This window comes from Staurois parvus, unplaced genomic scaffold (genome assembly GCF_062004578.1).
Source record: "Staurois parvus isolate SC_StPar_1 unplaced genomic scaffold, SC_StPar_1.0 ptg000075l, whole genome shotgun sequence".
Classification (NCBI taxonomy): Eukaryota; Metazoa; Chordata; class Amphibia; order Anura; family Ranidae; genus Staurois; species Staurois parvus.
Genome location: NW_028317871.1, coordinates 2996476 through 3019058, shown reverse-complemented (window position 1 = coordinate 3019058; position 22583 = coordinate 2996476). Strand labels below are relative to the sequence as shown.

The 22583-nt window shown below is 46.9% G+C and overlaps 1 protein-coding gene across 2 annotated transcripts in view; it reads left to right on the top strand.

Annotated features, from left to right (window-relative positions):
* CPPED1 (calcineurin like phosphoesterase domain containing 1) overlaps positions 1–22583 on the top strand; it is a 600817-nt gene that overhangs the window by 120218 nt on the left and 458016 nt on the right. The gene's annotated exons all lie outside the window — the stretch shown is intronic.

Below are 22583 nucleotides of genomic sequence, written 5' to 3'. Positions count from 1 at the left end.
TACAGTGCATTACAGTCTACAATGTGTTGGTGTACATGATATTACATTGTACAGTGTATTACAGTGTGCAATGCGTTGTACACTGCAGTGTGCACTAAAGCATTTTACACTCATGCACTGTACACACTAACGCATTTGACATTTCTAGTGTGCAATGCGTTAGTGTGCAATGCATTTGCAGTATTGGTGTATGTTTATTAAGCACAGATAATTACTCTGATTTTAGTTATCAAGGAGAAGTCTTCTCTGTCCCCCTGTTTATGAGGTGGAGGACAATTGTTTTCCGAAGAAGAGAGGAGACATTTTTTCAAGGAGATCTGTATAGATTTCCAGAGATATGTGTAGATGGTTGAGGGGCTGCATGTGATCTCCGGAGATAATTGTGATTAACGATCACCTGAGTTAAACCAGTGAATGAAAAGTGTAAAAAAACATGGATTGAAAATAATCTGCACTGACCACTGTGCTTTGTCAAGCCACATATTGGCACATTCTGGTGTCACACAGATGCGATGTGAAATTTGCAGTGTTTTCTGTGCAAGCGCTGCAGCGCATCACAACCGCAACCCCTTCATGCCACCTGCTGCGGCTTTCTAGGTGAAGTTACCAACACACCAATATTGGTATACAAAGCATATTGCGATTTGCCAAATTGGATCGCATGCCTATTCACACCCATGTGCATACCCTGAAAAAGGGTCCTGCACATTTTTGGCCCAGATGCGGTGCAATTTGAGGTGTGCAAAATGTTTGTCTCTAATTGCAACGCACACAAATTGCATGTGATTTGCCCAGGAGTGCGGTGTTATACCACAATGCATGTATGTGAAGCCAGAATAAAAGGATGTGGATTTTGTCTACTTTTACTTGCGCATGTTAACATTATGTAAGTGCATTTTTCTTCTGTTTAACATGCTATAGAAATGCAACATGCATTTGGATGTAGTGTTTTTGTATGTGCATTTTGGAAGTATTCTAAACACACATTGACCCTAGGGCCACACCATATCTTATGCAGGCCATAGATGGGTCAAAAAAATGGCCGAGTTTGCCGATCGGCCGATTTTCGCGGCAATGATGGGCAAATCGGCCGATTTTTTTACTGATAAAAAATCTGCACATGAGCAGTGACCTGCAAGAGGAAGACAAAAAGAAGAAAAAGAAGAAGAGGATGAAGAAGAGGATGAAGAAGAAGAAGAGGATGAGGATGAAGAAGAAGAGGATGAGGATGAAGAAGAGGATGATGAAGAAGAAGATGATGAGGATGATGATGATGATGAAGAGGATGATGATGATGAAGAGGATGATGAAGAAGAGGATCATGATGATGAAGAAGAGGATGATGATGAAGAGGATGATGATGATGAAGAAGAAGAGGATGATGATGATGAAGAAGAGGATGATGAAGAAGAGGATGATGAAGATGATGATGAAGAAGATGATGATGATGATGAAGAAGAAGAGGATGATGAAGAAGAAGAAGAAGAGGAGGATGATGATGATGAAGAGGATGATGATGAAGAGGAAGAAGAAGAGGGTGATGATGAAGAAGAGGAAGAAGGATGAAAAATGAGAGGAATTCCAGTATGGCAAAAAGTGTCCCTGCAGAGAGCTCCGCTATTTCTTTGACAGTTCCTTGACATTTACAGCGGTTGCAACATTGTATCTATTTGTTTCCGAATAAAAATATCTGTATCCTAAATGGATACAAATACATTGTTGCAACCGCTATAAATGTGAAAGAACTGTCAAAGAAATAGCGGAGCTCTCTGCACGTTTTTTTTTTTTTTTACCATTGCTGGTAACGTCGGCCGCTTGAACAACCAATTTTTCATTTTTTAAAAGAAAAATCGGCCGTTTTTCTCCCCGTCTATGGCCTGCATAAGCATTAGTGTGCCTGGGGGAGGGGGGGGACCTTTGGCCTTTCCAAACACAGTAGATGCTCCAAGAATGTTTCCTTAAACTCTTGAAATGGTTAAAATGGAAAGACACTCTAGATAGCCTGCACTGAGAATTGACTGTCATGATGACGTGTCAATGATTATTTGCTCTCATTTTTCAGGAGTGGTACTGCTTGCAGTTGAAGCTGGTAGAAATCCACCTTCACGTCCTCCACTCACCTTCACTCGTGGCCAGTGGATATTTTGTGGCACCAGGCAAGAACTGGCATCGAGGACCTGCATAATGACCCTGGCATGCCAGAGGTGGTTTGGAAGCAGCACAGCAATTTGACTATCCCTTTCCTCTATGTTGGTTTTAGGGGTGCAGAATTGCTTCTCGTCCGTGAACGGACTGTCGCCGGATATCAGAGTCCCCATATTTTCAAGATATGTTTTATCCATTTGGATTATTTTTATGTTATTTTCCAAGTGTGTCGCAGCTAGCCGCACAGTAGTGTGGTGCCATGCGTATTTGTGGCTGTGAATGGGGCTGTTTTTAATAGACGTGTGTAGGTGCAACAACGTTTTCATCATGGTACCTGCGCACATCTTTAGAGGGCATTGCATTTCTTTGCTGTGCTGGAAAATGTGTGTTCTTGCATGCGTTTCTGCACCACCAATGGTGTGAACAAGTCCTAAGGTCCGGTTCACACTATAGAAACAGTCTAGATGTGTTCCTGATGGTTTTTTTTCATACCCTTTTGGCATGCATGTTTAGTGTGTTCCAGTACATTTTGGATGCGTTTTGGACATGTTTACATTGCATTTTTGTATCCCTTCCACTTATTTTTTTCTATTTTCTTTGTATTCAATGTAGTTAGGGACATGTGCGTTTTAGTACATTCAAGGACGTTTCAATGTGTTCCAGTACGGTTCTGTGCAGAAACAATGCAGCGTGGTAAACTTTGTTTACAGCACCTGCAATGCACTGAAAATGCAAGCGCTGATGTGAACTATGACATTGACAACCACATAACCTTCTTTCTGTGCGTTTGTGATGCCGCAAAAAGCAACTGAAACACATGTAGTGTGAACTGGCCCTAAAGGTTATTAGAGGTCAGGGAACGGGACTGACCAGGAATTGTGAATTCAATCAGACTAGTGGTGAGATACAATCAGCAATTGTATAATAATGTGAGATCTGAGCTGTAGCTGATAGAAAATGAGACACATTCACTTGATCAGTAAATAGATAGTTAAAGAGTGGGGCGGTGATCCATAGATTTGCATATGGGACAGGTGATGATGGGGTGGGGGAGGGGGTCAAGTTGTATAAGGAGACAGATTTAAAAGAGAAAAAAGTTACAATGAAATATACACGGCATGAAACTTGCACATTTCCTAATTGGCAGAAGAACAGTACGCAAGTAACATTCATCCACTTTCTAGTCATTAGGCAAAATCATAATTGATTGATCAATATTCCTGGCACAACCCAGAAAATTGATTTCCATTTTTTTGGGATGTTGCCAAGACTGGGATTAGAACCCATGACCCAAGTGCTGTAAGTTCTGAGCTCTAACCACTAAACCACTGTGGGAGACACAGTTTGAGCTATAATGTAGAATAGTTACATTGTTTAAAAATGATAAAGCGAGCGCTGGTCAAATGATATAGACTAGTAAAATGGTATTACACAAGATAAATATAACCACGAACAGTAGTGCATGAACTCGTGAAAGGTCATCCACCCTTGTGACAGTGTACTACACTATTGAGCACCTTTCTGGCTCCTGTGGCTGAGCTAATTCCTCCCCAGGACCATTTGGGCACCCACCCTGATGGATGGATGGAGCTGGATGACTAACCCATAGCTGCCAGCATACCGCTGCATCCCCAGATGTGCGATGTGTATAACCCATGCGCATTAATACTTTTGTTCTGGTGAGTGTAGACCAGTCCCAAGGGTGGTTTACCTTTCACGAGTTCATGCACTACTGTCCGTCACGGAGAGACCACACGTGCCATTCATAGGCACTCTCTGAGTTGGTACTCTGACACGAAGGACATTCCATTATTCAGGAATGATTATATGAACTTATTTTAGCACGATTTACCAGTTTACATCATTATTGCAATTCTTTGCACTTTTTGGTTTTTACATGCATTCATTATTGATCACATGCATTTATAGCACTGCACTTGTCTTTAACATAGAATAGTTATGTGATTAAAGAGAATGAAGATATATAACTATATTGGGAAATTAGAAGTATATAAATTATTTGAGATATAAGTGTGAAAATGTTTAACATTTGAAAATAGAATGTATGACATTCATTAGTAAATGCATTACTTTCCTGATCATTTTGGAGAAACAGCAAAAAAAAATAATAGAAAATTCTAATACAGCTGTGCTATTTATTACATTCTAAAAATTCTCTTTTGCTATCAGAAAAAACGCCAATGTTAATAAAGCCTGTGCTTGTGCGCCATCTAGCAAATATATCCGGTATTGCACCTAAAAATGTGCCAGACAGGATACCACATTCACTAATGGCAAAGTAGACGCTCGGTAATGAGCTTGCTAGACGCTGGTCAGACGACTGATTGATTGACCGGAGTCTGCCTGAATGGTCAGACTCTGCTGATAGACTCACATCTTAGTGAATCAGGGCCCCTGAGTCAGGGTGGGCTAGGGAACAATAGTAGCCCAAGCGTTATTAAATAACCAATAACACAGGGGCTAGGTTGGAGTGTGCAGGTACATGGTCCGTGAGGATGATAGCAACTTGATTGATAAAAGGTGGCGAGGTCCCGGTAGAAAAAAACAGGTACATAAAGAAAATACATTCATGAAGATCACGCTATCCCAAACTCAGACGGCATTAGCAGTATCAGTGAGACATCATAGAGGAAGGGGTGTGGCATCACATGCCGCCAGAGCCTAGGCTCCCAAACAAACTAACCTAAAGTGGGGCCCTGAGGGGGGGGGGGGGGAGCCGAACAATTCCCAGGTAATGGGGCAACCAAAATTTAACAGGTAGAGGGAGAGAGGATATCAACGGTATTAACCGCAATGACAGTCAAAGGAGTACACCGTTTGGTGTGTGTGGCCAAAATAATGTGGAGAGAAGGATAAACATGAGACACAGTTCAGTCCATGGTATCTTGTGAAGATAGACCCGGAGATGAAAAGCGCCCTCGTTTTTGGAGGTTGAGTGGGCCTGCAGTGGCACGCGTGGGGAGGGACTTCCGTGGCGAGCAGGTTGTGGACCTCCGCTTGGCGCTTTCAGAAGGCGTCGCTGAGGAATGCAGTTGTAAGATCCGCAGGGTGTCTAGTAGGTCTTCTGGAGTCTTACAGGTGTAATCCCGGGATTGGTATCGGAATCGCACTGCAAAGGGGAAGCTCCACCTATACGGTATAGCGTGTTGTTGAAGTACTTGTAGGTGGGGTTTCATAGCCCTGCGCTTGGTGATTGTTGTGGGGCTCAGATCCTGGAATAACTGGTATGAATGACCTTGGAACTGTAGAGATTCTGCGTTACGGGCAGCTTGTAGGAATTGCTCCTCGGTGCGGAAAAAGTGGAGCTTGGCTATAATGTCACGTGGGGGACCATCCGTGCATCGTAGTGCTAACGCCCTGTGTACTCTATCCAATTCTAATCTTTCGATTGGGATAGCTGGGGCAAGCTCTTGGAACAGAGCTGTTACTGTTGATTGGAGATCGACGATCGTTTCCGGGAGGCCACGAATACGCAGATTTGAGCGTCGTGCCCGGTTTTCAAAGTCCTCCAGTCGTGTCAATAGTGTTGCGTTTTCGTCGCGCAGAAGGTCAAGGTCATCTGTATGTGTCTGAAGCGTGGCATCAAGACCATCTACCATCTGCTCTAGGTCCGCAGTGCGTTGCCCTAGTTCACGGATTTCCCTAGATAGCGTGGCAGTGATGCGGTCCGAGGTTTGCTTCAAAGCTTTGTGTAGCATTTTTTCAAAGCGGGTCAACAGGTCAGGGGTTGTAAGGTCAGGCGTCAGGGCTTGTGCAGGGACATCTGTTTCAGTGTCAGACTCACCCTCAGACGTGCAGGGATGGCTGGGCTGCGGATCCTGTAGGGCTGCATATGTACCTGTCACCTTCTTGCTTCCATGTGCTGGGGCGGTGGCCATCTTTGTGGAGGCCTTTGCCAGGGCCTCCTTGATTGATTTGGTAGAAGGGGGGACCTGGTGCCGGGGTGCCCCCTTAACCATTCTGCTGCTTGTCAGTCGGGGGGGGCTATTATGATGTTCTCAGCCCCCCTTTTCTCTCTCTCCTCTGCCAAGATTCAGTGTAGGCTGTGGTGGGCGGGCCTGTGCGGAGCTCGCCGCAGGGACACATGTCCCGTCGGATTTCTCCGACCTGCTGCAGGGGATCCGCCGCAGACCAGGGCGGATCGGACCCTGGGAGGGTTGGTTTTGGGATCGGGTCCCCCTGGGGTATATTGCGGGCCGGGACCCGCTGCTTAGCGGCGCTGTCACCCGACGGGGAGACGGAGCCTCAAGGGGACATGTCCGTCCCGCCGTCCGCGCATGCGCACTCCTTCTGGCTTCATTTTCAAAGCTTAACAGTTTTACTGCCACCACCATAAGCCTTACAGGTTGCTGCAGTACACACTCTATAAGCCAACTATCGACTTTCTAATGAAAGTGATCCAGCAGCTGTATAACCATGCGATTTGCTTTCTGTGACCCCCGGACTTTTGTTCACCCATTCCAGAACATGTACATTGGTTTGGGGCCATACCAGAGGTGCCTCCCTGAGTTAAGAATTACAGGTGAAACTCGAAAAATTAGAATATCGTGCAAAAGTTAATTTATTTCAATAATGCAAATTAAAAGGTGAAACTAATATATGAGAGAGACTCATTACATGCAAAGCAAGATAGTTCAAGCCGTGATTTGTCATAATTGTGATGATTATGGCTTACAGCTCATGAAAACCCCAAATCCACAATCTCAGAAATTTTGAATATTACATGCAATCAATAAAACAAAAATTGTACATAGATCAATGTCAGGCCTCTGAAAAGTATAAGCATGCATATGTACTCAGTACTTGGTTTGGGCCCCTTTTTGCAGCAATTACTGCCTCAATGCAGCGTGGCATGGAAGCTATCAGCCTGTGGCACTGCTGAGGTGTTATGGAAGACCAGGATGCTTCAATAGCGGCCTTCAGCTCTTCTGCGTTGTTCGGTCTCATGTCTCTCACTTTCTCTTGGCAATGCCCCATAGATTCTCTATGGGGTTCAGGTCAGGCGAGTTTGCTGGCCAATCAAGCACAGTAATCCCACGGTCATTGAACCAGGTTTTTGGTGCTTTTGGCAGCGTGGGTAGGTGCCAAGTCCTGCTGGAAAACGAAGTCAGCATCCCCATAAAGCTCGTCTGCGGAAGGAAGCATGAAGTGCTCCAAAATCTCCTGGTAGACGGCTGCGTTGACCCTGGACTTAATGAAGCACAGTGGACTAACACCAGCAGATGACATGGCTCCCCAAATCAACACCGACTGTGGAAACCTCACACTGGACTTCAAGCATCTTACAGTATGTGCCTCTCCATTCTTCCTCCATACTCTGGGTCCTTGGTTTCCAAATGAGATGCAAAAGTTGCTCTCATCATAAAAGAGGACTTTGGACCACTGAGCAACAGACCAGGTCTGTTTTTCTTTAGCCCAGGTAAGACGCTTCTGACGTTTGTTGTTCAGGAGTGGCTTGACAAGAGGAATACGACATTTGAAGCCCATGTCCAGGATCCGTCTGTGAGTGGTGGCTCTTGATGCACTGACTCCAGCCTCAGTCCACTCCTTGTGAAAGTCCCCAGCACTTTTGAATGGCCTTTTCCTGACAATCCTCTCCAGGCTACGGTCATCCCTGCTGCTTGTGCACCTTTTTCTTCCACACTTTTCCCTTCCACATAACTTTCTATTAATGTGCTTTGATACAGCACTTTGGGAACACCCAACTTCTTTTGCAATTGCCTTTTGAGGCTTTCCCTCCTTATGGAGGGTGTCAATGATGGTTTTCTGCACAACTGTCAGGTCAGCAGTCTTTCCCATGATTGTGATTCCTACTGAACCAGACTGAGAGACCATTTAAAGGCTCAGGAACCCTTTGCAGGTGTTATGGCTTTATTAGCTGATTAGAGTGGGACACTTTGAGCCTAGAATATTGCACCTTTTCACAATATTCTAATTTTCTGAGATTGTGGATTTGGGGTTTTCATGAGCTGTAAGACATAATCATAATTATTACAAATCATGGCTTGACTATCTTGCTTTGCATGTAATTAGTCTATCTCATATATAAGTTTCACCTTTTTAAGTTGCATTACTGAAATAAATGAACTTTTGCACGATATTCAAATTTTTCGAGTTTCACCTGTATATAAATTGTATATAAACATTTTTATTGATGGAGAAGCATTAAGTCATCCTTCCTGCTCTATCCTAAACTCTCTAACCCACCTCTTCAACCTCTCACTCTCCACGGGCACCCTTCTTTCCCGTTCAAACATGCACTGGTTACCCCCATACTTAAAAAACCCTTGCTGGATTCCACTTGTTTGAATAACTTAAGACCCATCTCCCTGCTCCCGTTTTCCTCCAAGCTTCTTGAGAGCCTTGTTCACAACCGTATGAATTGCTACCTCACCGACAACAACCTTCTCGATCCTCTACAGTCTGGCTTCCGCCCACAATTCAACTGAACCTGCCCTACTAAAACTCACCAACGACCTACTAACTGCTCAAACCAATGGTCATTACTCCATACTCCTACTCCTAGACCTTTCCGCTTCCTTTGGCACAGTCGACCACCCTCTCCTGCTTAGTAAACTCCACTCCATTGACCTCCGTGACTCTCTCCTGGTGCTCATTTTACCTTTCTCAGCGCACTTTCAGCGTCACAACAACTCCTCTTCTTTCTGTAGGGGTACCCCAAAGTTCTGTCCCTGGACCCTTCCTATTCTTTCTCTACACCTCCTCCCTGAGCAAATTGATAACTTCCCATGGCTTCCAATACCATCTCTATGCTGAAGACATCCAGATCTATCTCTCCATTCCACAGCTCACCCCCTCAATCTCCTCACGTATCACAAATCTACTAAGCGACATATCAGTATGGATGTCACACCACTCCCTCAAACTCAATCTTTTCAAAACCAAGCTTGTAATATTTCCTCCTCCTTGATCCTCCACTCATGACTTTACCATTAGGATCAACAGCACAATCATTGGTCCTTCCCCTTATGCCAGGATGCTAGGTGTAAACCTAGACTCTGACCTCTCCTTCGGGCCCCAAATCCAATCACTGGCTAAATACTGCCATCTCAATCTCCCCAATATTTCCAAAATCCGCCCCTTTTTGACCAATGACACCAAAAAACAACTTATCCACGCCTTGGTTATATCCCGCCTTGATTACAGCAGCTCCCTCCTCACTGGCCTACCATTACACAGGTTATCTCCCCTTCAGTCTATTACTATGAATTCTGCTACTAGACTTATACACCTTACCAACCGATCAGCGACTTCTGCCCCTCTCTGCCAATCCCTTCACTGACTTCCACTAACCCAACGTATAAAATTCAAAATACTAACCACAACTTACAAAGCCATCCATAACACTGCCCCTATTTACATCACCAACCTCATCTGCAGATATCGTCCAAATTGTCTGCTCTGCTCCTCCCAAGACATCTTGCTCTCTAGCTGCCTCGCAACCTCCTCCTACGCTCGCCTCCAGGACTTCTCCAGAGCCTCTCCCATTCTCTGGAACTCCCTAACCCAGTATGTCTGGTCAGCCACCCCCCCAACCCTGCCTTTAGACGATCTTTGAAATATCACTTATTCAGGGAAGCTTACCCCACCTCCACCTAAGAACTTTACTCGAGTAACCTCCATCAGATCATCCCCTGCAGCTATCACCTTTTGTACCACTCCCCCTTCCTTTAGCTTGTAAGCTCTACGAGCAGGGCCCTCCTATTCTGTCTGTACTGAAATGTGTTGTAATTGTACTGTCTCCCTTTATATTGCAAAGTGCTGTGCAAACTGTTGGCACTATATAAATCCTGTTTATTAACAATAATATCTACATGCTACTTGTATGGCATTGGGTGAGTGGAGAAGGGGTTAATTCCTGCCCATGAGGGTGGCGGCCTACACCACCATGTGACAAGGGTCATCCCCTCTCCCTTACCATATAAGCATAGACACCTAACATAGATGAATATATCTCAGAGGAAGAGGCAAGGCCTTGAAACACGTCAATCAGTTGGCTCTTCATTTGTCCTACCATCAGTTGTATTGCTCTGTGGGTTGGAACTTACGGCTGTATTGTGATAAGTTGAGATACATCTGTTGGTTTGTGAGTATAATACTTACCACATTTTTACAACAAAGTTTAGCCTTGAGGATAATGTACTAGGCTGGTGGGCCCTCTTTTCTATTTTTCCAGTGTGTTACGACGTCCCCAGTCTTGAGAGGGCAGCAAGGCAAGGTATGTCCGACAGATCAAGAAGTGAAATCTAGCCAAGCATTACTACATTCAGGTTCGCCCTCCAAGCGCAGGAGATTGTGTGGTTTTATTCACTTTTTGTCAACAATCTGTGGTGTTATTAGCTATACATGTTAATATCCAGTTAATGTTTTTCTCCAGATGTAGGTGGAGTACCCCCTTGTCCTTTGTAATGACCCTAAAATGCATTTCCACTTTTGCAGCCAAATTGGGATAGCACCTACTTGCTATTTGTTATATGTTCACAATAAAGTAGAAGTCTAGGCTATTACTAAGGTTAACGTGATTCAGCAGTCACCTTTAGGGGAGAGGGGCGAGCAGCAAGGACTGCAATGCTTGGGCAGTGACATCACCCATAGATGATCACATGACTGGACTGGAACACTGTGAGAATAGATAAGTACTGTATATTCATCTTCTGTCTACATGGTAATTAGTGTAGGATTTAGAAGGGGGGTGGGAGCAGATTTAAGCTTTGTAACAGTCTGGACTTCCAATTTATTATAGCATAACTTTAAACAAACTAGAAAAGCTACAATTTCTGGGGAAATTGTGTGAAGTGTTCTTGCCTCCACCAGTAGTCTTCAACTGGAGTGGGAGGAGTAACTGGGTGGAGTGGCTTGAGTAACTGTTGTGTGGTTGGAGTGGCTGGAGTAACTGTGAAAAGATTAGACTGGGCAGAGTAACTTTACGGAGTGGGCAGAGTACCGGTGTAGAGTGTTTGGAGTGAGTAAAGATAGTAAACATTACACTAACCAATTGATCAGATTTAAAAAGTGCATATGGCAAGCTTGATAGAGTGAGAAATGCATTTCAACTTTTAATTATTTATATAGCACATTTAATTGCAATGTTGTTGCCCAAAGTGCTTCACAGTTACATTAAAACATACATTTAAAAAAACATTAGCAGCATTATCACCTCAAATACTCTCTACTGTAGAAAACTTATTTCCAAACCTTTAACCAGAAGCCGGCCAAACTGTCACAATTTTAAAATTAGATTTCAAATAGGGGAGAGAAGAGCGGTTAAAAACAAACTGCTCCAGATTGCTCACTTCACTGGCGTCTTCAAATGGTCATAGTTTTAAAAACTAAAAATCCTACAGCGAAGATCTTTATATTGTGAGAATCACAGGACCCAGACCTACATTTTGATGCACAGTATGTCTGAAATATTGAAAATGAAGGCACAGTCGCAGTTTAGAAATTGCCCTTCAAATTTGAGGTGGCTAGAATGGAGTTTCAATGAATGTCAATGGGCGGCGTGAGTTGCAAACAAATGGTCATATTGTGAAAACTATCAGGACTATGGCTTAGCCGTGGACATTTTTAGTGACAGCAGGGATAGCTGAACATTTTGATTTAAGATTTGTGGTAGGTGGGCTTGAAAATGAGGGAGTGATGGCAGTTTAGAAATCATGTACTGATTTTTCAGCTCACACTGTAGCTTTTGTCAGCTCCCACTCTAGTTTTGAACATTCCGCCATTCATTCCTATGGGACCAATTTCACCACAAAACGCCGATATTTTGTGAACCATTCGGCGAAACGTTCCACAAAGTAATAGCATACCAATCGGGAACAATCCGCACGCTTTGGTTTATTACTGTCTATGTACTGTAAAAACTGTGGGAAGAGTTAGGGTGGTAAATTTGGCTATAATAATAAGAATATATATGTGAGATAACAGTAAGTAGTCTTGTCATGCAAGAGCACTTAATAAAAATTTCTGGTTACCTTTTTAAGTGCTCTGTTTTTGCTTAAAAATCCTTACATGCACTTCATACTTTGTAAGGCTTAGGAGAGGGCTGTGGAGTAATATAATGTAATGTAACATAACCAACCCTATCTGTACTAGTACAAAAATGATTCCTGCTGTCAATTTCAGTGGGCATTACTGGCTGCTATATGTGTCCCATTCAATTGAATGGGGTACCTCATGCATGCATGCACCCCTCTGCACAGTGTGCAAGTTACAGCAGCTTACGAGTTTCAATAAAAAAACAACAACAGATTTTACCAAAACACATGAGCTGCTGTAACTTTCACACTGTACCCTTTCTGAATATAGTACTATTATTGGGAGAATGAGTTGCCGGCTCTTCATTTTATACTCCTATGCTGTTTAAAGTGCCAGGAAGACACTGTGAGCTTTGGAACACCATTGATCTACCTCCAGGGGAAATCAACCTAGGCGTACGTTTTGTTTGTAGAAAAAAAAATACATTTAAATAAATGTGGTAGGAGGTAGCATGGTGTGCAATTCAGTGCATCACTACATCAATCGCAACATGCAGAGGTGTGAACCTGGTCTAAATGTCTTATGCCAGCCATACACGTATCGTTTTTTGGATGGGAATATTCATACGAACATTCTTTGCACATTCGATGAATGGATGAATGTTGTTCGAAAATTTCATTTGCTTTTAACATGCAATTCTAATTTGTATGTAATTTCTAAAGAAACCACATACACTGTCTGAAAATGTATTAGATTGCGAAACATTTTCCATTCTGCTCCTTCAAATTTTCCCATCTTTGTGGTAAAAAATGAACATCAATTTGACCCCACTAACAATTAGAATTGAACAAACGTTCTTAAAAGGAAATGAAGGAAACCTCCCTAATGTGTTTCGTGCGCTTGCCCTATATCCTGTGACGTCACACCACACGGCGCTCGTGGACGGCCGGCGACCATTTTTTTGATTTCTCCATTGCCAGTTCCTTACCACTGTTATGTGAGTAGTGCATTCTTACTTGTATACCTGTGGCTTTCATTAAAGTACTACACTATCAGATTCTTCTGTGTTTGGGCTCGTTACTCCCGAGCCCCCCCTCCTTCAAGGTAGAGAATGATGACCTGGTGGCCACTATATACATGGTGAAAAAAGCTCCCCCTGGTGAGAGGATTACTTATCTCCTGGTACCTGGAGACCCTGAGGTTGAGTCACTTGCTTAGCTGACGCAGGCCAAGACGATCCTTGCTGTGATCCAGTAACCATAGGCGGATGACCAGGAGTTGGTTAACACTCAAATGCACATTACCATTGCGCTTTCTGGTTAGTGCAATCTACATTCACCTCTGTGGGATGACCGTGGTCACAGAAGTCACTAATTTTCTCACCATTCTGTCTTGAGAATCTGCACCGTGCACCGCAGAATCACTTATGTTGGTTATGCTCAATTACTAGTATAGAGCATATCTTTGGACGTTTAAGACATTTCACTATCCCTCTACTAATATCATCAAGCAGAGATTATACTATTATTATCGTTCTGATTATTGCATTTTATGTCACTTGTTTTTATTGTAATAGTTTATTAGCGCTGCATGTTCTATCTATACATATTTGTAAACATATTGGGGGATTTGTTTTGCTTGCTGTGTTTCTTGTATTCTATTTTAGCCTCCCTGATTGCTGTCTTGCATGTCTTGTTGCATTCCTTGTGAATCTTTTTCTTTTTTTTTACACTAGAATTTAGCAACATAGTTTTTAATTTTCTTTTATTCTGGTACCTAATGGAATTCAATGACTAATGCACTTTAAAAATTTTTCTCTAAAACACTTTTATTTGCTGTGAGTGCTCTTAGTTGCAAACATTTGGTCCCAATAATTGTGCAGTAAGGATCTCAGCTTATGGAAGCTGGCTTTTACGAAATTTAGATTTCCTGTCATACCAACTTGCTTCTCTTTCCTGTAAAATATCTAACATGTACAGTTGTGTTCAAAATAATAGCAGTCAGACATCACTAACCTGATCAATCACTGTTTTTGGTAGAAATGATATTTCTACATGGCAAATAATTTACTAGCAGGTGTAGTAGAGTAATAGAAATCCAACAGACCCAACAGTCATGACATGCATGCTGCTGATTCTGTGTAATTGAAACACTAAATGAAAGGGGCATGTTCAAAATAATAGCAGTGTTGTCAAGGTCCTACCTTTCCTCAGAGCTCGTGTTACTCCATGTGCTGGCATCCATCTTCGGTTTCTGCAAAGCATGGTGGGAGCCTTTATGCTTTCAGGCCTCTACGGCTCCTCCTCCAGAAGGGTGCGGCTGATCACATTTAAGCCTGCTGTCTGCAGTTGCTCTTTGCATTCGTGTCCTGTATGTTATATTGCAGCAAGCTCTCGTTCAGCTCTCGTGACTTTCCTGGAAACCGACTCTGCTTTGACAAGACTATTCTTTGCCTTATCCCATTACCTGACCTCCCGTTGCTGAACCCGGCCCGTGACCTGAGTATTCTTGCCTACCGTCTTGTACAGTCTGTTCCGCTGTTATCGACCTGGCCTGTCCGACCACGCTATACATCTTCCCATCTGGCCCCACCAGCTATACGCCATTGGCGGCAGCCGTTACCGCAGCTAGGGTTACTCGGGGGGGGGCGCGACCTGGTCTCAGGCTGCGTCAAGTCCATCCCCACCATCAGGGGCCCTGGTGAAAGGCAGCCTGGGGCTTAGACTGCGCGCCCTGAGGGACTCCGGTCTGTGGGTGGTGGCTGTTGTCAGTCAGTGCGTGACCTTACCATAAGGCCTGCCTGCCCATTCCACCGCTCCTGCCCTGACATTACACGAATGCCATGAATCCTGACGGTGCAGGTACGCCTTCGCTCCCTATGTTAGTCCCCAGACTTGATCAACAGGATCTCTTGTTGGATCAGTTCGCTCAGGGGTTGCAGACTCTGCTTGCACGCACAGTGCACCTTACCCCTGGGGTTATTAGGTCGGTTGTCACTCCGGTGGTCGCTCCCACTTGCTCCGGTGGTTAAGCCTACTTCTGCATTTGTTGCTGCACCCGCAGTGCCTAGAGGTATGACTGGTGCTGCCCCTCTTCCACAGCGCTTTGGGGGTGAGCCGAATCAGTGTCGTGGTTTCCTTAACCAAGTGGGCATTTACTTTGAGTTAATACCCCACACTTTTCCTACTGAGAGGTCAAAGGTGGGCTTCCTAATCTCGCTGCTCTCAGACAAGGCCTTGGCCTGGGTAAATCCCTTATGGGAGAGGAATGACTCGGTGATTCACGAGTTTGCCAGTTTCGTTGCCTCCTTCCGTACGGTATTCGATGTGCCTGCTCGCTCCTCCTCCGCTGCCAAGCTGCTCATGTCCATGCATCAAGGTTTACGAACCGTGGCCGAGTACGCCATGGAATTTCGTACCCTGGCGGCAGAGGTGGGTTGGAACAATGAGGCTCTGGTGGCTGCTTTTGCTCATGGTCTCTTAGATGCATTGAGGGACGAGATTGCAGCCAAAGAACTGCCTGTGGAGCTAGAGGTACTCATTTCCTTCCTAATCCTGATTGACACCAGGCTCAGAGAGAGGCCTTCATTTAAGGAGCGTCTGCGGAGGCCTCTCAACCGATTGGCGCCTACGTTTTTTGTCCCACCCGTTTCTCCCTCTCCTCCCATGCCTCCTGGGGATGGCTTGTCTGGTGGTGTGCCCATGCAGCTGGGGTTTGCTTGCCTTTCCGAGGGGGAGCGGGGCTCTCGGCGTCGGGAGGGTCGTTGCCTGTACTGTGGTCTCGGTGGGCATTTTCGGCAGTCCGGTCCGGCCGGGAAACCGCTCGCACCTGAGATCCTGTCGGGGGCAGATCTTGGGTGGAGTTTCCTCGTCCCCGGTTTCCCGTAAAGATAAACTGCTAATCAACGTTGTCCTCTCTTGGCCAGGAGGCTCGGTGACTGCCCAGGCGTTGGTAGACTCTGGTGCTGGCGGGTTGTTTATAGACAGTTCGTTTGCTGCCCAGTACTCTATTCCTCTGCAGCCTCGAGTTGCTCCATTGGTCCTCAAGGCGATAGATGGCAGGTCCCTGCAACCGTCGCAGGTTACCCACGAGACCCTGCCGGTTGAAGTAGCTATTGGGGCTGTTCACAGGGAATTGGCCTGTTTCCAGGTAATTTCTTCCCCGCATTACTCCGTGGTTTTGGGCTATCCCTGGCTCCAGAAGCACAATCCGAGCTTTGATTGGCGGTCGGCCGAGATTCTCTCATGCTCGCCACAGTGTGGGGCCGGTTGCATCCGTGGACCTGTGAAGGTGTTGTGCGCCTCCTTGGACTCGGCGTTGCCTACTTGCCTAATATGGGGAGTACCTGGATGTGTTTGACAAGGTGCGCGCCTGTGCTCTGCCTCCTCATCGTCCATACGATTGTGCCATAGCCTTACAACCCGGTGGCACTCCTCCGCGTGGCAGGGTGTATCCTCTTTCGGTTGAAGAGAATCAGGTCGTGGAGGAGTATGTTGCGGATGCGCTTTCCTGGGGGCACATTCGCAAGTCTACTTCCCCAGCAGGAGCTGTCTTTTTCTTCATAAAAAAGAAGGGCGGTGAGTTGAGACCTTGCATTGATTTTAGGGGTCTCTATCGAATCACGATTAAAAATGCTTATCCAATTCCGTTGATTACCGAGTTGTTTGACCGTCTCAAGGGAGCAACAGTCTTTACTAAACTCGACCTTAGGGCTGCGTACAACCTCGTACGGATCAAGGAGGGCAACGAGTGGAAGACCACGTTCAACACCAGAACCGGCCACTATGAATACCTGGTTATGCCCTTCGGGTTGTGTATCGCGCCCGCGGTCTTTCAGGAATTCATTAATGATGTATTTCGTGACTTGTTGCAGCAGTGTGTAGTGGTTTACTTGGACGACATCCTGGTTTACTCTGCATCTATGGAGTCTCATATCCAGGATGTTAAGCGGGTGCTGCAACGGTTACGTGAGAACGAGCTTTTCTGTAAGCTCGAGAAGTGTGAATTTCACCGATCCCAGGTTGCCTTTTTGGGCTACATCATTTCTGCGGTGGGTTTTTCCATGGACCCTCAGAAGGTTTCAGCAGTCCTGCAGTGGCCTCGTCCCAGTGGTCTTCGGTCCATTGAGCGCTTTATAGGAGTCGCCAACTATTACTGGAAGTTTATCAGGAACTTCTCCACGCTGGCCAAGCCTCTCTCAGATCTGACCAAGAAGGGCAGTAATCCTCACGAGTGGTCACCTGAGGCCATCTTAGCTTTCAAAGCTTTGAAATCCGCCTTCCCTTCGGCTCCGATACTGTCTCATCCCAATCCTGGGTTGCCTTTTGTCCTCGAGGTTGATGCTTCTGAGAGGTGAGTAGGCGCCCTCTTGTCTCAGCGGTGGTCACCCGATGGACCCCTACTTCCCTGTGGGTTCTACTCCAGGAAGCTTTCCTCCGCAGAATGCAACTACCAGATTGGAGACAGGGAGTTGTTGGCCATTATTCAGGCTCTCAAGGAGTGGAGGCACCTGCTTGAGGGTTCTGTGGTTCCGGTTCTCATTCCCACTGACCACAAGATCCTGATGTATCTCTCGGAAGCAAAGAGGTTGACGCCCCGTCAGGCCAGATGGGCTCTGTTCTTGTCGCGTTTTAACTATGTGGTCTCCTATTTGCCTGGATCCAAGAATGTCAGGGCTGATGCCTTGTCACTGCAATACTCTGAGCTGTCCAGGGAGGACTCTGAGCCGAACTCGGTCATACCTCCAGACCAGATCCTTGCCGCCATTCGTACCAACCTGACTTCTCCCCTTGGGGAGCAGATTTTGGCGGCTCAAACTGATGCGCGCCCCCTGAGAGACCGGCTGGAAGATGTTTCGTACCTGAGGGATTGCGTACCCGCTTGCTGCATACCTACCATAATTCCAAGACTGCCGGTCATCCCGGTAGGAACCAGTTGTCATGGGTCGTTTCTCGGTTATTCTGGTGGCCATCTCTCCGTTCCGACATTGCCTCTTATGAGAGCATCCCTGGGGATTTTATTGTGGATCTCCCTGCGTATCAAGGTCATACGGTCATTCTTATGATCATTGATCGTTTTTCCAAGATGTGCCATTGTGTTCCGTTCAAGAAATTGCAGACTGCGCAAGAACTGGCTACGGTTTTTGCCAGGGAGATCTTTCGTTTGCATGGGTTGCCCAAGGTGATTGTCTCGGACCGTGGGAGTCAGTTTGTGTCCAGGTTTTGGCACGCCTTCTGCTCCCAGTTGGGTATCAAGCTCTCCTTCTCTTCGGCCTACCACCCGCAGTCCAATGGGGCTGCGGAGCGTTCCAACCAGGCCCTGGAACAAATCCTTTGCTGCTATATCTCAGACCATCAAGACAATTGGGTCGATCTCCTGCCATGGGCAGAGTTTGCGAGGAACTCGGCTGTCAACTCCTCCTCCGGGATGTCTCCCTTCATGGCCAACTATGGGTTCCAACCCGCTGTATTTCCTGAGTCGTTCTCGCCACAGGACATTCCGGCTGTGGATAACCATCTGGCTGCCCTGCGTTCCTCGTGGGGGCAGATCCAGAGGTCCTTGGAGGACTCAGCACAGCGCCAGAAGCTCCAGGCTGATTGTAGACGGTTGCCCGCTCCTTCATACCAGGTCGGAGATCGGGTGTGGTTGTACACTCGCAACCTCAATCTTCGGGTGCCCGCACCGAAACTGGCTCCCCGTTTTGTGTGTCCTTTCCGCATCCTCCGCAGGGTGAACCCGGTTGCTTATACCCTTGCTCTTCCTCCTGGGATGCGTATCTCCAATGTCTTTCACGTATCCCTGTTGAAGCCTCTGGTCTGTAATCGGTTTACTGTCTCCCCGCCTCGGCCTCGTCCTATCTGGGTTGACGGTCATGAGTAGTATGAGGTGGGCCGCATCCTGGACTCTCGGTTGGCCAGCGGTCGGGTGCAGTTCCTGGTCCATTGGCGTGTGTCACGGTCTGCTGCGGCGTTCGGTCCGGCGCATTTGCGCAGTTTGCCGGCTCATGCTGGGCTGCGGGTGCTAGGTCTTGGCCGACCGCAGCAGAGAGGAACTCGCGCATGCGCACTGGGGGCCGCGGGTGCGTGCCTGGCACCAATGACAGCGCGGGGCACGATATTTAAATCCGCCCTGCGCTGACACTGGTTGCCGTCCGGTCTATCCTGTTTTCCCTGCTTCTGTATTCGTTGATATTTGATCATTGCTGACCCAGATTGCCCCTGACTGTGCTGTATTCTCCTGCTCTGACCCCTGGCTTGCCTGGCCTCTCTCTTGGATGCCCCCTATTGTATCTGATCTTCTGGTACTGACCCTGCGTGTGACCCGACTATCCTATGCCTGCCGCCTTGTACCGCGCTACTCCCACGGTAACCGACCCGGCCTGTCTGACCACGAATCCATCCATCCATCCATCCTGCTCGGGCCCTTCCGCCTCTTCACATCAGGCTCTCATCTTGTAGATATCTCCTGCGGATCCCTCTACCACGGGTGGGCGTACTCAGAGGCCGCGACCTGGTCCTGGTCTGCTCCAAGTCCATCCCCACCATCAGGGGCCCTGGTGAACAAGGAGACCGGGACTTAGACTTTGTGCTTTGGGGAATCCTTTCCGGTGGGTTGCCAGAGGTACTGCCAGGTGGATCATTACAGTACCAGACGGCCATGACAGAGCCTGGAAGAGGACCATCCCCCCTAGAGGATATATGCCAGCATCTGGCGGCTCTAACCCAAGCCGTCAAGACGCTACAAGATGGATACGCACACCTGGAAAATCGCATGCAGACGCTAGTCGCACCTGCTACCACCTCCACGAGTCCGGCTACCCCCGCTCCATCCGGGTAATCTTCAGGTTCATCTACTGGAGCGGTAGCCACGCCATCCACCCCAGAACCCCGTGTTCCATTACCAGAACGCTTCCGCGGGGACCGAGGCCGATTCAGGGCCTTCCGGAATGCGGGTCTCCTTTTTTTTCAACCTGCAGCCACGCACGTTTTCCACAGAGGCAGTTAAGGTGGGATTTATCTTCTCCCTGCACCAGGATGAACCCCAGGACTGGGCTCACCATCTGATGGAGAACCACGATCCCCACCTGGAAACGGTAACAGATTTTTTTGATGCTATGGCCGTGTTATATGATGACCCGCAGCGGACAGCCTCCGCAGAAACGGCATTATACCCCCTCCGACAAGGCCGCTGGGCGGCGGAGGAATATGCATCAGAGTTTAGACGATGGATGGGGGATACCCGGTGGAATGACGCTGCATTATGCCACCAATTCCGCATCAGACTCTCCGAGGCTCTAAAGGATGAGTTAGCCCGGGTAGGCCTTGCCGACTCTTTGGAGGACCTCATTACTTTGGCCATTCAGATAGACCGCAGGCTGCGGGAACACCGGTTTGAGAGGACCAGCCAGGGTCAGAAGGCAACATGGATACCCCTGCGGGGAGCAGCCCAACCTCTGTTGGGAGGAAACCGGATCTCAGAGCCTGTGGACACCTCTGAACCCATGCAGCTGGGACTGGCTTGGCCATCGTTATCAGCTGAAGAACGCCAGAGGAGGCGGTCCCAGAACCTATGCCTGTTTTGTGGAGAAGCCGGTCATATGGTGCGTTCCTGCCCGGCAAAAATGAGTAAGTCTGCCTCTATTTCTTCTTCTATATCTGCTGAAAGTCCCAACCAGTCCAGTTACTTAGCTATACCTGTTTCCTTTCAGCTCCCAGGAAGAACCGTGTCGGTGATGGCAATAATTGATTCCGGAGTATGCAGTTGCTTTGTGGATTTAACTTTTGCCAATCAACAGAGAATCCCCCTCCAGACTACGGAACGGGGCCTTAATATCTTTTTGGCCGACGGGTCATGTAATAAGTCAGGAGTGGTGGACCAGGAGACTCCTTCTATCCACACTACAGTAGCTGGCCATCATCGAGAGTTTCTCCGACTGAACGCTATAGCCTCCCCTCTTTTCCCAATCATTCTGGGGCTTCCTTGGTTGCGGGCCCATAAGCCCCAGATTGATTGGGAGACCGGGTCTATTCATTTTCAATCCCCGTATTGTCGGGAACACCGCCACGCCTTGGGCCCTGCAGCTCCCCAGTTCCTCCTATGCGCAGACGGGGATTCTAACCTAACTCAAATGATTCCCCGGCCTACCATAGTTTTCTGGATGTCTTCAGCAAACGGGGAGCAGATGTCCTTCCTCCACACCGAACATATGACTGTCCCATTGACCTCCTGCCTGGTTCCGAGATTCCATTCGGTCGGATTTTCCCCCTCTCTGAGCTAGAATTAGGGGTTCTCAAGGAGTTCATCGATGAGAACCTCCGAAAAGGGTTCATTCGTCCATCCACATCACCAGCCGGGGCCGGAATTTTCTTTGTTAAGAAACAAGATAAGTCCTTACGGCCCTGCATTGATTATCACGATCTAAACAAGATCACAATAAAAAATCGCTACCCACTGTCCCTGGTCCCAGAACTCTTCCAGAGACTGAAATCCGCGGCGATCTTTACAAAACTAGATTTAAGAGGGGCATACAATCTGGTCGATATAAGGGAAGGGGATGAGTGGAAAACTGCGTTTCGTACTCGATTCAGCCATTTTGAATATTTGGTCATGCCATTTGGACTCTGCAACGCCCAAGCCACGTTCCAACACTTCAACAATGTATTTCGTGATTATCTTGATGTTTTCGTGGTCATCTATTTAGATGACATATTAATCTTCTCTTCACTCGAAGCTCATAGGGGTCATATGACAAGTGTGTTAGAACGATTACGCCAACACGGTCTATATGCCAAGGCTGACAAATGCAGCTTTGAGCAGCACAGTATTGTGTTTTTGGGGCTGATCATCTCCACCACGGGGATTGCGATGGATCCTCAGAAGGTCTCCGCAATTTTGGATTGGCCAATACCCACGGATATTGGGTTTTCAAATTTTTATAGAAAATTTATTAGGAACTTCTCTGGTCTGGTTTCCCCTATTACTAAGTTGACCAAACAGGGAGTCCGTTTTAAACTGACGCCCGAGGCTCAAACAGCCTTTGAAATCCTGAAGAAGCTGTTCACCACCACTCCCATTCTCAGTCACCCTGATTCATCCTTGCCTTATGTCTTAGAAGTGGATGCTTCAGAAAACGCAGTAGGGGCCGTCCTGTCACAGAGGGAGGGCACCAAGGAGCTCCTGCACCCAGTAGCATTCTTCTCGATGAAACTTACACCGGCAGAAAGAAACTATGACATTGAAGATCGGAAGCTTTTGGCCATTAAAACGGCACTAGAGGAGTGGAGATACCTGCTGGAAGGAGCCACACATCCAATCCTGATCTTCACCGATTACAAGAACTTGGAGTATTTGAGAACAGCGAAACGTTTGAGACCACGCCAAGCGAGATGGGCACTCTTTTACTCCCGGTTTTCCTTCCA